The 17,735-nt window shown below is 34.4% G+C and overlaps 1 long non-coding RNA gene across 1 annotated transcript; it reads left to right on the top strand.

Annotated features, from left to right (window-relative positions):
- Nucleotides 1-8,153: 8,153 nt before the first annotated feature.
- LOC129881791 (uncharacterized) lies at nucleotides 8,154-15,704 on the top strand. Its single transcript, XR_008765696.1, has 3 exons — nucleotides 8,154-8,231; nucleotides 8,325-8,417; nucleotides 15,455-15,704. It is a non-coding gene; the product is annotated as an uncharacterized LOC129881791 (long non-coding RNA).
- Nucleotides 15,705-17,735: the final 2,031 nt, after the last annotated feature.

Genomic DNA, 17,735 nt, shown 5'->3' with positions numbered 1-17,735 from the left:
TTTGTTGAAATAACAATATTCGAATTCATAACAATATATAATATTGAATTCGAATTGTAATACATTTTTAATTCAATGTATTATACATATTATGGACATGTTTCAATGCATGTGGTGAATAAATAAATAAAATATTTTTAATACAATAATATATTCCGTTAATAAGATAATTATAATAGATTTTGAATTCAATATATTATGGACATGTTTTAATGCACATGGTGAATATATAACTAAAATATTGTTAATACAATAATAAATTCCAGTAATAAGAGAAAAAATAAAAAATAATTATAATAGATTTTGAATTCAATATATTATAGGCATGTTTCAATGTACATGGTGAATATATAACTAAAATATTGTTAATACAATAATAAATTCCAGTAATAAGAGAAAAAATAAAAAATAATTATAATAGATTTTGAATTCAATATATTATAGGCATGTTTCAATGCACACGGTGAATATAACTAAAATATTCATAATACAAAAATATAATTTAGCATCATTAATAAGAGAAATACTAAACAATAATTATAATATATTTTGAAATCAATTTATGATACATATTATATGCATCTTTTAATAAATGTGGTGAATATATAATTAAAATATTTTTAATATAAATATATTATAAGTATTATATGTAAATTTTAAATATTTCGATACTATTTAAAATTAGTTTTAAATTAGAATAATTAATTATTATTTTTAAAAAAAGGGAGAAAGAGAAAGACAAAGAGAAAAAGAAAGAGAGAAAAATAGATAGGAAAAAAAAGCACATAGAAAGGGGCAGAAAGGGGAGAGAGAGATTAACTAAATTCAAAATCATATTTATAAGTTTGAGATTCTTGCTTCCGTTAACTGTGATCTCTCTAATGAAAATCAAAATCAACAACTCTTGAGGAACAATGCTGGATACAATAGTCCTCTGCATTCCAATTATTCGATAATCCCTATAGAAACCTCTGCTAGAGATGAGCCACGTGTCCCAAACATGTCAAACACCCCTTCAGCCCATGGAATTACCATCCAAATCCAAGGTGGTAACAACTGTAAAAATGTTATTAACCAAGCGGACACTTGGGTAATATCTCAACTTGACAAATTAGTTACCCACTCTATACACTTGGCACCTTTTTCATGCCAAATGGACGTCCAAGATAACTTGAAGATTGCTCCACATTCAATGGAAAGTTCCTAATCCCTCTCCACAAAAGACACCAATTGGGGGAAAGAAAAATCACAATTAAACGATCCTCAATCATCAGCTCTAGACCCAATAACTCAGTTGCCTCTACACATCCTTTTCCTATAACTACTCCTCTCCCTTTCAGTCCAAATGCAATGTCTGCTGATACCAGGTAAATCCCCCAAACGTACTCTAACTCAGCTTCCTCGAGCAACCATCCTAATGAACAATCAACCAAATCCAAACCCTTTCATAGTCTATGCCACCACGGCTCTCCCAATGTCCCAACCACTCCAGTCTTAGATCGAGCAGGGTCTTGGGTCCATGATCTCTTCTTCGCGATTGATCTCGAGGCTTGAAAAGTCACAATCATTCTCCAAAATCAGAACTTCCTAGCCTAGATGATCTCGGAGGAAATGCAATTAGCGATAGACAACTATTTGAACCATGTCTAGATGACCAACATAATGAAACATCTAGCCCCATCAATAGCACCAGCTCTCTTTACCATCATATAACAAATGTGGAACCTCCCTACTCACTACAATCCCCTCCTCACTCCAGTGAGAGAGGACCTCCCATTCTTTTATCCAAGAGAGACATTCCACGAGAATCCTTTTTTTTCGTGGGTTTCTCAACCAGTAACTCTACCCCCACCAAATCTGATGTCAATGGGGGACATGCATGCAGAGCAAAAAGAGGAGGTGACACTAACTCCCTTGTTCACCGAAACATCAAATCTAAGAGGAGTAGCCCTTATGCTTTTTCCGGAGATGGAAAACATGAAGTACATCTTTAAGTGTTATCCAAATTTAAAGAAGAGCTCAATCACCTTCTGTCCTCCCTACAACTCGGCAGCAACCAAAGTAGCGGTAGTATTGAGTCCAACTCTATTGACTCCCTTGGAAGAGGTAACAAACAACAACAGCCCCAACCTCCTAATGAATGCTAACTCTATTATCATTTGTAACATCAGGGGTGCTCATAATGATGCGCTTAAAAGAAACCTTAGAGAAATCATCGAGGTCCACTCTCCCTCTATTCTAGCTCTTCTCGAAACTAAGCTTAAAGATCATTCCATTATGAGAGACGAACTACACTTCACGAGGATGCTTGAAGTCCCAGCTATTAGTAGATCAGGTGTGTCATCCTCTGGCATGATAACCTTATTATGGTGCATCAAATCAGGTAATCTTCTCAGGAGTTCCATACAATGGTTCAGGCAATCACCGAATCTAAGCCTTGGATTTTAAGTATTATTTATGCTAGTACTAATACTAACACTAGACATCTACTTTGGAACAACTTGAATACCATTAGCGATTCTTATAAAAGGCATTGGCTTGTTGGGGGTGATTTTAAAGAGATCACCTGCTAATCAAAAAAATAGGGAGGTTGTCACAACCCAACCCCGTAGGCCGTGACTAGTGCCCGACATGGATATCCGTATACATATTCTTTAACTATATTCATTTCACATCAAACTCAATATTGATCTTATAACGACCAAACCATGGTCTCGGGATTGTCACATAAATATTCATATAAATACAAGCCGACAAGGCTGCTACCATAATCATGATAATATCCGCAAGCCGGCGAGGCTGCTGCAAAAAAAGTTAGCATTCGCATACTGATATTACACACCCAATTGATCATATTTGAATATAGCCCACACATATGTCCACAAACCTCTAAGAGTTTGAATAGTTCAATATGACGGGACAGGGCCCCGTCATATCCTTAGTCAACATATTCATATATTTAGATCAGAAAAGATCTATACCAAATCTGGGCTTCGGAACAATGAAACTCTCTAAGATAGCAAGAGGGAAGTCTTAAGCTGGCGGCTCACCAAAATGAGTATTTGCACCTGCGGGCATGAAATGCAGCCCCCCAAAGAAAGGGGATCAGTACGGAATATGTACCAAACATGTAAAGCGTGCAATATAGTAAAAGGATCATAATTGAAATATGGAGTACAATAAATGTGTACAATATCTAAAATGCCAAAACACTTGCCTTTGTAACATAATCATATTTGTCAATAATATATATCATATGCATGTATATATTATACCCGATCCTTAATGAGGGACTCGGTGAATAAGGTCATCATATGCCCTCCTGAACGCCATATCATATCATCATTTCATCATATCGTTATATTATCATATCATCACGTATTCATACCATCATATCATATCATTATTATATATATATATATATATATATATATATATATATATAACATACCCGGCCCTCTAGTGAGGGACTAGCTGAATAATTTATTTAGATTATGCACGAATACATATCCGGTCTGGGACTCGGTAAAAGATACATTAAGGTATGCACTAGTAGAGTAGTGAGTAACCATATGCATTTAAATTATCATTTGAGACTCAATAGAATAATTAAAATGAACCATCCTTTGAAAATCAAGACTATAGTCATTTCAAGTAACCTTCGATTGCCATTATAAATCATGCAAAATATGAAATATACTGTAGCATGAATTATACTAAAATATGAATTTTACCAACTAGGATGACTGGAATCATACATATGAGTCAAGACATAACGATATAAATTATAGAAATTAAGAACATTAGCCTTCCTAGTATATCTAAGAATAAGAGCTTCGTTGAAATTTTATACATTCGTCATCCGTTTGTTTCATAAGATCATGCCAAAAGAAAGAAAGGTTAGCCTTACATACCTTTAGCGCTTATTAGTCTCACAATATGTATACGTTTCCCAATAATACTTCAACCTATATTAAGACGCCAACAACTACGGTTAAGCTACAGGGAGATTCGAAACATATTCTAACATTAGTAATTCCTTTCTAGATGTTTAGATGACATTTTCTCTTGTATCCAAACCAACTACATACAACCAACCCAACATCAAACATTATATGTTCAATACCAATTCGTAAAGTCCACACAATATTCCAAACAACCCACATTCACAACATACAATAATGATTCACATACGACTACTACATTCTCAAGTTACTTCTATAGTTCGTAGCCTTAACGTTTGTATGTAACAACTTATAACAACCCATCCAACATACAACACAATGCATAATCTTAATTATCATTAATATTCCAAGTTCAATAACAACAATGTGTCAAAACAGCCCGTACCTTACAACGCTAGATAATAGTGTACATGCGATTATGACACATCCAATTTATTCTTGTTAATCCATAGTCATATTATTTCGTCAAAACGATTCTATAACAGCCCAACCACTATGAAAACATGATGTATACTCTTAACTATAATTATCTTTTTCCAACTTAATGAAAACAACAAGTCCAAAATAGTCCACTACCACAACACATCCAAAATAGTCCAACCACATGTCTAAAATAGTTCCTAAACAATGCTCGAAATTCTTGCAAACGTTTACAAACATACTAAGCAAACCACATATTATTCTTACACATTATTTCATGTCTTTTTTCATATAATTTCAGTAGGTTATGACCATCTATCCACACGACAAGTACAACATCAATTCATACGCAACTAAGCTACATCGTCATTTCTATAATCCTTACAACAACTCACAAACGATTTTAGTTTCAACTCCAATCATTAAACACCTTCATTTCCATCATAAAATTCATGATAATAACAATTAAAATATCACGTAAAAATAATTCACTAACTTCCTCACAAAATAGTCCATACACGGTTTCAACATGCTTCAACATCACTCACATAGAATCATAGATTCAATTATTTTCATACCAACACAACTTTACCTTTAACCTTCCAATTCTTTTCATTATTTTTACCATGAGATCTATGATAGTAACAATCATAATTATTAAAGAAAATCATCCATTAATGCCATCAAAACAGTCCCCACGGCCACAACAACATTCCAACACCAACGTTCATGATTTTATGCATGCAATTCATGTTTATCAAGTTGCAACCATACTTCAACATCAACACATATAAACTCATGGTTACTATCACGTTCCAACATCAACACACGTTATTTCATGCATACAACTTATGTCTACACATCTATATCACCCTTAATACATGAAAAAAGTTTGATCTTACCTTGACGACTTGACTTTTCAACTTGGCTAGAGTTTGTGAAATGAACCAATACTTGTTCTTGTTGCTCCAATAACTATATTCACGTTTCTAGGGGCCTTCTAAAGGGTTGAAACACCTTGAAAAATAATTTTTGGATCAAGACTCAAAGAGCTCAAAATCAGCCAATGCGGCCGAGAGCTTTCTCTCTCTAGATTTTGGTTTTCTTTCTTTGTGTTGTGTAGTTGAAATGAATTGTGATGGCTGATGTATTAGTCATTATTTGGTTCAAATTTGATTCTTACAAGTTGGTCACATGCTCCACTTATGGTATGAGTCACTCCATTAACTTTACACTTAAAATTCCATTTTTTTTCTACAACTTTCGGCCATGTTTGGCCAAGCCTCACCTTCTAGTTTCTCTTTTCTTCTTTCTTTTCAATTGTTTACAAGACAATTGTATGTGTGGTGACTGATTCATACACCACCCTTTTTCCATTATAATCATATCAAGATGAATGATCAATATTTAATGTGAAATGGTCCCTTCACCATGTTATGTCTCTCTAAAATAATGTATACTTTTATAAAGTAGTAGATACTTAAATATTCAATTGCATGCTTCAAATTTTTCTCCTCCAACTTTCATCCCTTGGAAAAAATAATACACTTGGTTATGAAGTGTATTTTATTTATCCACAATATATTGAAAATGTAGTGGATGAATTAACATTTAATTGCACATTTGTATGTCTTCCATTAGCCTTATTTTAGATGACTTTGAGTCATCCTTTTACCTTGGCACGTTGGTATTCCTTCTTAGGTCATCTAATCTCCAATTATATAAGTTAGTTATACTAATTAAAGTTGATGAATAATTTATGTTCTAATTAGAATTGGAAATTAAAGATTTCCACTCCGTGTTCGAAAATGATCCCGTCTTTAACTTGAGCCAATTCTCTTGCGTATGACTCAACGTATGAAAATATGGAATATTACAATTATCATACTATTTATGATCTATTTTGAGCCTACTTATAGTGATAAAGGACGGTGGAGTGGTCCTGCCACGTCTCCACCACGTGTCTACTAGCGGCCAATATCTTTATTCAGTAAAACAGTCATATCTATTGATACCGCTATCTAATAAATTCCTACGACCTATGGTTGGAAATATAATCGAATTATCTACAACTTTCATTTTAGGATATTTCCCAAATTCCAAAATAATGATGGGGTTATGGTCTCCCCAAGTCAGATCGTTTGAAAACATAACTTAAAATATCCTTTTTAGAGGGATTACACTTGGATTTGGCTCAAGGGTCCTTCTTGAATTATGTTTGACTTCACATATATTATTCATATAACTTATCATATGCTTTTTTTTTATAAAGATTCCATCATGTGGGCCTCACCTCAGCTTACGATTACGAGGGCTATATACCATTTAACATATCATTCCAATCATATTGTTCGAACTCCAAATATTATAATCATACTATCCTCATGTTACTACAGTATAATTTCATTCTTTATATTCATAATATTTGATCCTCCTCGAGCTCACATTAAGCCATCTGTAACCTTAGTAACATAAAATTTTCTAGGGTGTAACAGAGGTCGTCCCTTCAATTTCAGTCAAGCTGCCAACTTTATTAACTGTATAAATTATTGAAACTTTGTAGACCTAGGCTTTAAGGGTGATCGCTACACGTGGTCAAATCATAGATGAAGGGAGGGTCTCTGTCACGACCCAACCCCGTGGGCCGTGACTAGTGCCTGAACTGGACACTCGCATATACACATGTCATCTATAATCAATCAGCAACTAAACTTGATAGGGGACTTATACGAGTAGAACATCGCCTCAAAACTGTCATACATATATAAAACCACCTGTCTCCTGGAGAGTCACAATCGTTAAAAGATAACATAGTACGTAAGCCGAAAAGGCTGCCACTACACATCACATTCTAAAATATACATGTATATACGCAAGCCGACAAGGCTGCCACTATGAATAGGAACGTTTCCAAAATATAAATCATAATAGTACAGTTGGATAACATCTATATACCACCCACATATATGTCTACAGACCTCTAAGAATATCAACAGTAACATATGACGGGACAGGGCCCCGTCGTACCCATGGATAAATAAATATATACATCAAAATATCTATACCAAAATTCTAGGCTACGGAACAATGGAGCACTTCCAAAATAGCTGAGTGGAAATTCTATGCTGGCGGATCCCCTAAATTAATATCTGTACCTGCGGACATGAAATACAGCCCCCCGAAGAGAGGAAGTCAGTACGATATATGTACTGAGTATATAAAGCGTAAAATACCATAAAGGAGGTCACGCCTGAAGTAGAGATTCAGGAGACAAGTATAATAATCAAGAAATATTGTACCTGTTACGCCCCTCACTTTAAACTTGGAATGTCTCCTAAGTTCCTTAAACATTATCATGAGAGTCGGATAAGCTATGGCACTATCAAATGATTCTAAGGAAGGGAGGGATGTTATATCCCGCACTTTTGGGCATTCGTAAAGAAAGAAAAAAAATTGATTTGCAAGGAATGACGTTGTGATTTATTTTGTTTATTCTAGTTTGTACCGGGGTGATGTTCATGGAAAAAATTGATGTGGGAATACGGAGGAAGGCCGAGGGTAAAATTAGAATTTTGGAGAGTAGTTTGTGAATTGCAAAAAGAGAGAAAACTTGTAGCTTTTGGGCTTAAATAATAAGTAGTTTGGGCTCTCATAATAATAATAGTATATTGAGGCCCAACAAAAGAAAAGGCCCAAGTCTTGTAAAGATGATATATGATGACTTTTAAGTCATCTTTATCCATAAGTCCTCTTTATCAACAAGAAGCTCAAGAAAAATCTAGAGAAAAGAAAGGGGAGAAACTTGAAGCTAGAGAGAGAGGGAGCTCGAATTTGGGAGAAACAAAGGTGAGTCTCCGATTTTGTTTCGTGAATTAATTATCTAGGGTGAGACACGATGTTATGAAGGTGTTATTAATGAAAATTTATGATTTGGAGCAGCCCAAAACGTTACCAAACAGCCCCGAAGTTTCAGCTGCGCTAAGAAGGTTTCTGAGGCGCAATTTTGGCTAGTTTTGGCCAATTTCGGATAAGGTAAGGGTTCTCCTTTAAATTTGGACTTTATGGGGTTATTTTGAAATGTATTATGTACCTTTTATACTACTGAAAGTATAAAAAAATTATGGATATGCTCAGCAAAAGAAACAACCTAAATTGAAGTCGTTATAGTTAAATTGTAGTCGAAATGAGGCATTGTGCGGATGGGGGCTGCTGCTGGTCGTGTGGTGGGGTATTGCAGGGCCTAAAAGTGTTATAAAGGAGGTGGGGGAGCTGCTGGTTGCAGCCATACGACCCCCGCTTCGTACGGTTAAAGGTTTTGCAAAATGGAAACTAGAAACTCTATTTTTGGTATCGTAGTTTGAAACTAGTTGTTTGGAGCTTGTATTGTGTAAGGTTGAAGTGATTTAATTATAAATATGCTGCTAGTTGTTGTTGTTGGTATGGTTTTTGATATTGTGGCCGAGTTAGAATCTCGGAGATGTTAAAGTTGTAGGGGAAATGCTGCCCGATTTTTTGTAGCATCAGAACTAGTAACAAACTAGTCGGGGGTAATGGATAAGGAAATGACTCCTATTAGTATTTGCTTGTGGAGTGGGCTATTGTAAAGTGAAAGGCTATTAATCTTAGTATTACTTTCATGTCAATAGGTTAAGGAGGTATCAAGGCAAGCCAGATTTCTATTAATCCCAAAAAAAGTATGTAAAACTATCTTTTTTTCTTTTGGCATGTCTTAGCCTTAAGTGTTTGATATACGAAATGCGGGGATAATTCCATTCATAGAACTCCAAGTATGACTCATAAGTCTTATTCACTTCTCGATGGTAGAATTCCTATACTAGTTGAGTTATTGCCTCTCAAGGCTTCTATACGACGGAGAGTAGTAAGTATGTGAAACCCTCTCTTCTCTTGGCATATTTTTGGGCATAAGTAAGTAAACCTACCCTTCTTCTCTCTTGATATGTCTTTAACATAAGTTATGATGTTATGATGAAATATTTATGGTACCGAGTCCCGTGATGGGCCAAGTATGATACATGTTATTATCTAAGGATCGGGCCGTACGTTCCACGGCACATATGTATATGATGACTCCATAAGGGAAAATAAGAGAGTATGTAAAGCCGTCCCTTTTTTCTTTCGGCATGGCTTAGTATTAAGTAAGGATTAATATGAGCCTTGAGGGTGATTCATGATTTCTCTTCTAAGAGATTCTCCGGTAGTTAATGTCCTTGACTTTTATAAGTTATTTTGTATCGTCTTAATTCATGTCTATGGTTTCTAAGGCTCTTTTGATATGATCAATAGTAATATTTGAGGAATGAGTGATATGACTATCGTCTTGATTTTCAAATGACAATTCATCGTTACTACTTCATTGAGTCTTGGACAATGTTTTAAATTGCATATGGTTACTCACTACTCTACTCGTGTATATTGTAACCCTTCTATCACCGAGTCCCGGGCTGAGTATGTAATCGTGCGCAGTTCACTGCATTATCCACCGAGTCCCTCACTAAAGGGCCGAGTACGGTATATGAGAAAATGATAATGCAATGACATGAATGACTCACCGAGTCTCTCACTAGAGGGCCGGGTACGTATGTATATATATATGATGATGATGTGATGTGATAAGGTAATGATGGCGCCGGACCCTATGATGGTCCTACAGTTATGATTCACCGAGCCCCTGAAAGGGCCGGCTATATTATATAGTATGAGCATGCATGTTCTTATGTTTCACAAGGTACAGGTACAATGTTTTCTTACATGACGTATTTATCCCCCTAGCTCCCTTTATCTCAGATATGCTTCCAGTTATGCTTTATATACTCAGTACATATGTTGTACTGACCCCCCTTTCTTCGAGGGGCTGCGTTCATGCCCGCAGGTACAGATACACATTCGGGGAATCCGTCAGCATAGGAGTTCCACTCAGCAGTCTAGAAGCGCTCCAATGTGCCGGAGCCTAGTTTTGATATTAACCCTCGATGTATATATTTATTTGTTCATGGGTACGGCGGGGGCCCTGTCCCGCCGTATGTTACTGTTCTTACTCTTAGAGGTCTGTAGACATGTATGTGGGTTGTATATGTATGTGTGTAAGGTTGTGCCTATATGTTATGATAGCCTTGTCAGCTTATATATTGTCTTGCCTGTTGGTACGCTATGACTCAAATAGAAGACATGTTTACTTATATTTAGTAGGGGTATACGCGAGTGTCCAGTTTGAGCACCCGTCACGGCCTACGGGGTTGGGTCGTGACAGTACCTGTGCCTTATGAAATAAAATCATGCATGATTATATCATATATCATATCCGGCCCATTATGGACTCGGTGAATCTGTCATATACATGTATCATATTCGGTCCATCATGGGGCTCGACGCTATCATCACATCATCATATCATATTATCATATATATATATATATATATAGATACTGTACCCGACCCTCTAGTAAGGGGCTCCGTGAATAATGCAGTGAAATTGTGTATGAATACATACTCGGTCCGGAACTCGGTGAAAGAAACATTAAGACATGCACGAGCAGAGTAGTGAGAAACCATATGCATTTAAATCATTATTTGGGACTCAAAAGAATAATTAAAATGAACCATCATTTAAAAATCAAGACAATAGTTATTTCAAGTAACCTTCGATTGTCATTATGAATTATGCCAAGCATGAATTATATCAAAATATGAATTATACCAAAATAAGACGGCTGGAATCATACACATGTATCAAAATATAATGATATAATTTCTAGGAATTAAGAACATTAGCCATCCTAGTGTCTCTAAGAATAGGAGCTTCTTTGAAATTTATACATTCGTCGTCCGTTGATTTCATATGGATCATGCCAAAAGAAAGAAGGGGTAGGCTTTACATACCTTTAGCATTTATCCGCACACAACATGTATATGCTGCCCCATAGGATCTCAACCTTTATACTTAGCTCCTTAGTTTGCTGAAGTTTGATGATTTGAAAGGATGAAGATTTTTGGTTGTTCCATGGCTGCTTCGCGTCACTGTAGCTGCTGCCATGGTCTTGAAGAAAAACACCACCCTTGACCCCTTAATCTCTCTCAGTCTCTCTTTGTCATCACTTCTCTCTAGCTCCATTTGATGAATATGAGAGCTTCTCTCTTCTTGGAGAGCTTTCTAGAGTTTAAAAAGGAATTGACTGCAATAAAAAGACCAAGTATGCTGTCCAAGAGGCCTACTTGTCCCCTACTAAAGCATGGGCCAATTAGAATTGGCCATGTGGCAGTGAGGATCACTTTTTATCCCACTATTAACTTAATTCATCTTAATTAATCTCAAATTCCCACTTAATAATCCAACCATGGTTAATTAATTCCTAATCTTGACTAATATTTCTATACTAATAGAAATTTGCAAACAGGTCGAGCCATTTTAAAATTTGGAATTAAAAATTTGCAGCCAGCACCTTTGTTCAGTAAAACAGTCATATCTCTTGATCTCGATATCGAATAAATTCCCACTATCTATGGTTGGAAATATAATCCAATTATCTAGAACTTTTATTTTATAAGGTTTCCTAAATTCCCGAATCATGATGGTGTTATGGTCTCCCCAAGTCAGATTGCCCAAAAACGTAACTTAAAAACGTCTTTTTGGAGGGCTTACACATGGATTTGGCTCAAGTGTCCTCCTTGAATTGTGTTTAACTTCACATATATTATCTATATAAATTATCATATGTCCTTTTTATAAAAATTCCATTAAGTGAGCTCCACCTTAGCTCACGGTTAAGCCATCTATAGCCATAGTAAGACAAAAATTTTCTGGGGTGTAACAGTCTTATTCTTGAGACACTTGATCGTTGTTTGGCCTCAAATGACTGGATTCATAAGTATCCCAATGCAACAGTTACCCATCTTCCTAGAACTCACTCTGATCACTCCCCTTTATTGGTCTCTCTTAATTCAGTTCTTTGTAGCCGTAATCCCAAAGTCTTCCAACTTGAAACCTACTGGTGCTCCCATCAAGATTTCAAAAGGCATGTTGAAAATTATTGGGCTAACAACGACTTACTTCATGCTAAAGAACAATTCCAAAATATCATCCAGGATTAGAGTAAACAGACCTTTGGGGATATCCATAAAAAAAAACGTTGTCTTATCTCCCATTTGACAAGAATCTAAAATCTGCCAGCTTTCCTACTAGTGTGTTCCTCTAAAAGCTTAATCAGGAGCTTACAATCGAATACAATAATCTGCTCAAAACTGAAAAGGATTACTGGAAGTTGAGATCTCGTATTAACTGAATTAATGATGGGGGTGCGAACACAATTTTTTTCAACTCTCCGTTATTAATAAATAACGTAGAAATAAAATCTCTTATTTCAAAGATGATAATGGTAATTGGATTACTAATCAGGATGGTCTTCTCAGTTTTACAAAGAAATATTACCATCAAATTTATACTACCTCCCATATCCACACTCATATTAAGAATGTCTCCAATATTACCCCTTTCTTTAATCATATCAGCCTCGACAAGCTTGAAGACACCTTACTAGATTCGAAAATTACCCTAGCAGTTAACTCCTTCCAGCCGTTTAAATCTCCGGGTCCTGACGATTTTCATCCTTTCTTCTATCAGAAATATTGAAGCATAATTGGTACCTCTGTTAAGTCCTTTATCCATAATATTTTTACCACTCTTGAAATCACCTCTATTATTAATCGTACCTATATTTGTCTTATACCCAAAATCTAGAGTACTGATCATCTTAGAAACTTTCGACCCATTGGGCTTTGCAATACCATCTACAAAGTCATCACCAAAATTATTGTTCATCGACTCTAGGTCTTTGTCAATCAAGTTTCTTGAAGCATAGACGTCCGGCGGACAATGCGATCATTATCCAAGAGATAATAAATAATTTTAGGAAGTCTAAGGAGACCAAAGGGATTTTTATGCTTAACTTGAATTTTTATAGAATCAAAATAGAAATGATTTTCTAATTTGCTCATTACAGAGATTCTGGTGAGCTAGACCTAGAAAAGGCTTTTGACAAGCTAGAATAGTCCTTCATCTATAGAGCCCTAGTCTACTTTAAATTCCCTCCAAAACTTTCTAAGCTTATTATGGCCTGCATTACTACTTTCTCTATAGCTATCTTGGTAAATGGATCTAAGGACAAACTTTTTTAATCCGACTAGAGGAATCCGACAAGAAGACCCTTTGTCTTCTTATATTTTCATTCTTTGTATGGAAATGTTGTCCGATTACATTAACCACCAAGTAATATTGATCTTTGTAACCCAATTAGAATTGATAGTCGTGGCCCTTACTGTTCCCACTTGTTCTATTCGGACGACCTTACCCTCATGGCTAGGGTAAGGTCTGTAATCAAGCATCGAGAAGCCTCATTGCCTCCACTTTTGATATTTCTATCACTAATAACTTTGGAAGATATTTAGGTTTTCCTATTCTGAATAACACCCCTAAGCCAAGGAATTTTCAGTACATTCTCGATAGAATGACGACTAAGTTGACTAATTGGAAGATCAATTTCCTTTCTCGGGCTGGTAGAGCTATCCTAGCAAAATTAACTCTTAATACTATCCCAAACTACCAGATGTAATACTTTAAGCTCCCTAGATATACCCTTGCTCAAATAAACAAAATTCAAAGAGACTTTATTTGGGGTAGCACCTCCATTAGGAAAAAGATGCATTATCTTAATTGAAAAGAAGTGATTAAGCCTAAGCATCAGTGTGGTATTGACATTCCTACTACTAGTAATAAGAATAAGGTTATGTTGGCTAGCCTTTCTTGGAGAATGTTTTCAAACCCTAATACTCTTTGGGCCAAATTCCTGATTCAAAACTTTAGTCATAGACCTAGCTCCCTTAATAACTCTTTTATCTGGAAAAAATATCCTGATAGGATGGAACCTCTGCGCAAAGAGTATTCATTGGATCCCTTCCACTAGCAACTTCATTAACATCTGGAACTTTAGTTGGATCCACCCTACCTCCAATTTGAGAGATCTGATTGAGGGTCCCATCCATTCCTCCGATCTCCAAAAAAATGTCCCCGACTTAAGGAGAAATAACCAATGGAACTTCGAATCCTGCTCCTTTGTCTTCCCAAATGATGTCATCAATAAAATTAAGGATGTCTCTTTCATCCCTGATCTCAAAAAAGACACGCCAATCTGGATCCCTATCACCATGGGTAATTTCAACCCCGCCTTTATTTACAACCTGTTAGTGCCTACTCCTGAGAATTCTCCTAAAAGCTTTCAATGGATCTGGAAGCTTAACACTCTTCCTAAAATTAAATACTTCATGTGATTATGCTACCATCAACATCTCCCTACCAGCTCGTATCTCCACAAAATTAATCTCATTACTTCTGATCTTTGTCCGTTTTGCACCAATAGCTGCGAAGATGTATTTCACATCTTCATTTAATGCAGCATAGCTCAAGCCTTTTGGGCTAATGTTGGTATCAACCTTCATATCCATCGCAACAACAACCCAAACTGGCTCCTTGACATCAAAATTCTTTCCCCTTTCATGTCTAACCACCTTGTGCGATGAGATATCCTTTTTCCTTTTTCTATGTGACATCTCCGGCTTACTAAAAACCATAATGTTTTTAACAAAACCTCAAACCAAGTCTCTAGCTCCCATGTAATTAATAGTACTGTTGAATTCACCTACACCTCAAACTGTTTTTCTGGTGGAAATATTTCCAACAAATTTATCAATATCAGGTGGCACCCTCCTCCTACGGAAACCTTTAAGCTTAATATTGATGGTTCTTTTACCAATCTTCTTCGCTTAAGAGGCATATGGGGAGTAGTTCGAGATGACTTCGGCAATTGGAGAATTGGTTTCCACCAAAATCTAGTTGGAACAAACCCAACTTACATGGAAATTTTATCTTTGATTAAAGGGGTGGAACTGGCCTATCAGTTTCTTTTCAAGCCTCTGGAACTAGAAACAGACTCCACCGAGGTGATAAGAATGTTAACTGAAAATTCTAACCCTATCTATGATACCCTCATTTGCTCTTACAGGTACTAGCTGAAGAAACTGGGGAATCCGCCAATACGGCATAACTTCAGGGAAGGAAACGTAACAGCTCACGCTCTAGAAAATTATGCAAGAAAAAGTAGTTTTAAAGGCTGTGTAACCCACTTAGTCCCTCCTCCTTGGACGCTACCATCACTACTATACGATCAGCAAGGATAGTCTACTACTAAAGAAGTGTTTACTAGTACTTGTAATAATCTAGCTCAGTTTGGGAATAGTAATATCCCAGATGTACTCCTTTCTAATGTAATATCCCCTTAGCCTTCTTTGGGCGCATATATATATATATATATATATATATATATATATATATATATATATATATATATATATATATATATATATATATATATCCTTATCTATCAAAAAGAGAGAGGGGGAGGGGGTAATAGAGTGATTTTAGTTATTAATTAAAATAAATATGATATAGACTGTAATAAAAAAAAGTATCCTAAAAAGGATAATTATTAATCTAAAAGAATTCATTTATATAAAAATTCCTTAATTTATTTGAACCTTCCTTTTTTAAAAAAAAAATTCTCATATGATGTTCAGAATCTAAAACCTAATTAAATTTGAATCGCATATTACAAAATCCAAGTATCACTCTTAACAAAAAAATTCTCCGTACACAAGATTTAACTCAAAGTCTCTCCTTAAGGGCAGCCAATGTAAATTATGTAATACATAAATGCACATATTGATCTAAATGCCATGTGTAAAAAAAGAAAATAAAAAAAGGATAAAGAAAGAATGGGTGCTACGTACGCGTCTTGTTTGTTGGGTATATGGACATTTGGCAGTGCTGAAATATATACTTCCACCTTTTAAGTAAATTTTTGAGTGATTTTTTATTATTTAAAATAATTAAATTATTTAAAATTTAAAATATTTTTTATATTTGTCCTTTTATTTATTAAAGTTTTATATTTTCTAAAAAATAAATCACATTACTTACAAAGTTATATTTATAATTTTACAAAAAAACAATAATAAAAAGTATGATTCAAATTATGTCATTGAATATTTTTTTATATATTTACATTGCCTCATAAATTTAAATATTATTTTAATTCATCTAAAAGTCTGGAAATGGACACATGTCACGTTTGCCTTGCCACCATTTGAGCTACGACCATGACAACACAATGAATTTATTCAAACAAGGATAAAGAAATGATGTATTTGTTTGAACAGTCGAGAAGGGAAGAAAATATCTAAAACAATAAGTAAGAGCTGGTCGACATTTTTTCACTTTTAATCTGAAGTTTTAATTATTAGGAATATTTTTTAAATCAGGATCATGGGCAGGAAAAGTGGAGGAGGAAATTTCACTAATAAGATAAAAATTTAAGCAATTAATTAATTGAGCTGTTAGAATTTGTCAGATTTTAAATTTGAACTCTGAAAATAAAAAGATCAATAAACACTGCTCTCAAAAATCAAATTTTAATATGAAAATTCAAATTAATCAAACTCTAATATAAAATTGAACACTAAATTAAAAAACAAAAACTAGAAGCCAAAAGATGACGGTCCATCAACATTCTAAACCACTTAATTATTGTAATATTATTATATTATGGGATTCCTTTATATAAGATATACTTCATTCGTTTTAATGTCTTTATCTTACTTGTCTTTTTAATTTTTTTAAAAATATTTCTTTTTCTTTATAATAACTTTTTAAATATTTAATTTTTTACATGACATTTTTAAAATTATAAAATTAAATAATATTTTTAATACTTTAATATATCTTTAGCTTAAAAATATAAAATTTGAAAATTTTCTTTATTTTCTTCAATTTTGAACCAAGTTAAAAAATAGACAAAAAAAATTAAAATAAAAAAATATATAATAATTATATTATTGTCATCGTTTCAATTTATATAGCACTATGGTAAAATTTCAGAACCAACACCAAACTATTCAGTATGATCCCATATGATGAAATTTGAAAAGAGTGGTGAGTGTACCCAAATTTATTAATATTTTGTGATATAGAATGTTATTTTTGATGAATTACCTGAAATTCACTGAACTATTTAGATTTTAAATTTACTTTTATATTTTTGTTATTATCATTTAGAATATACAAATCAAATTAGAATCTTAAGAATTATATCTAATTAAATTTCATTACATGAAAAAACAGATGAATTATTTGTACAACAATACATACAATTCATGTAGCTAAAATTGTGAATGACAAAATGCAATAAAAGTAAATTTAACTTGTAAATACATGACATGTAGAATTTT

This window comes from Solanum dulcamara, chromosome 3 (genome assembly GCF_947179165.1).
Source record: "Solanum dulcamara chromosome 3, daSolDulc1.2, whole genome shotgun sequence".
Classification (NCBI taxonomy): domain Eukaryota; kingdom Viridiplantae; phylum Streptophyta; class Magnoliopsida; order Solanales; family Solanaceae; genus Solanum; species Solanum dulcamara.
This window is presented reverse-complemented; position numbering and strand designations above follow the sequence as displayed.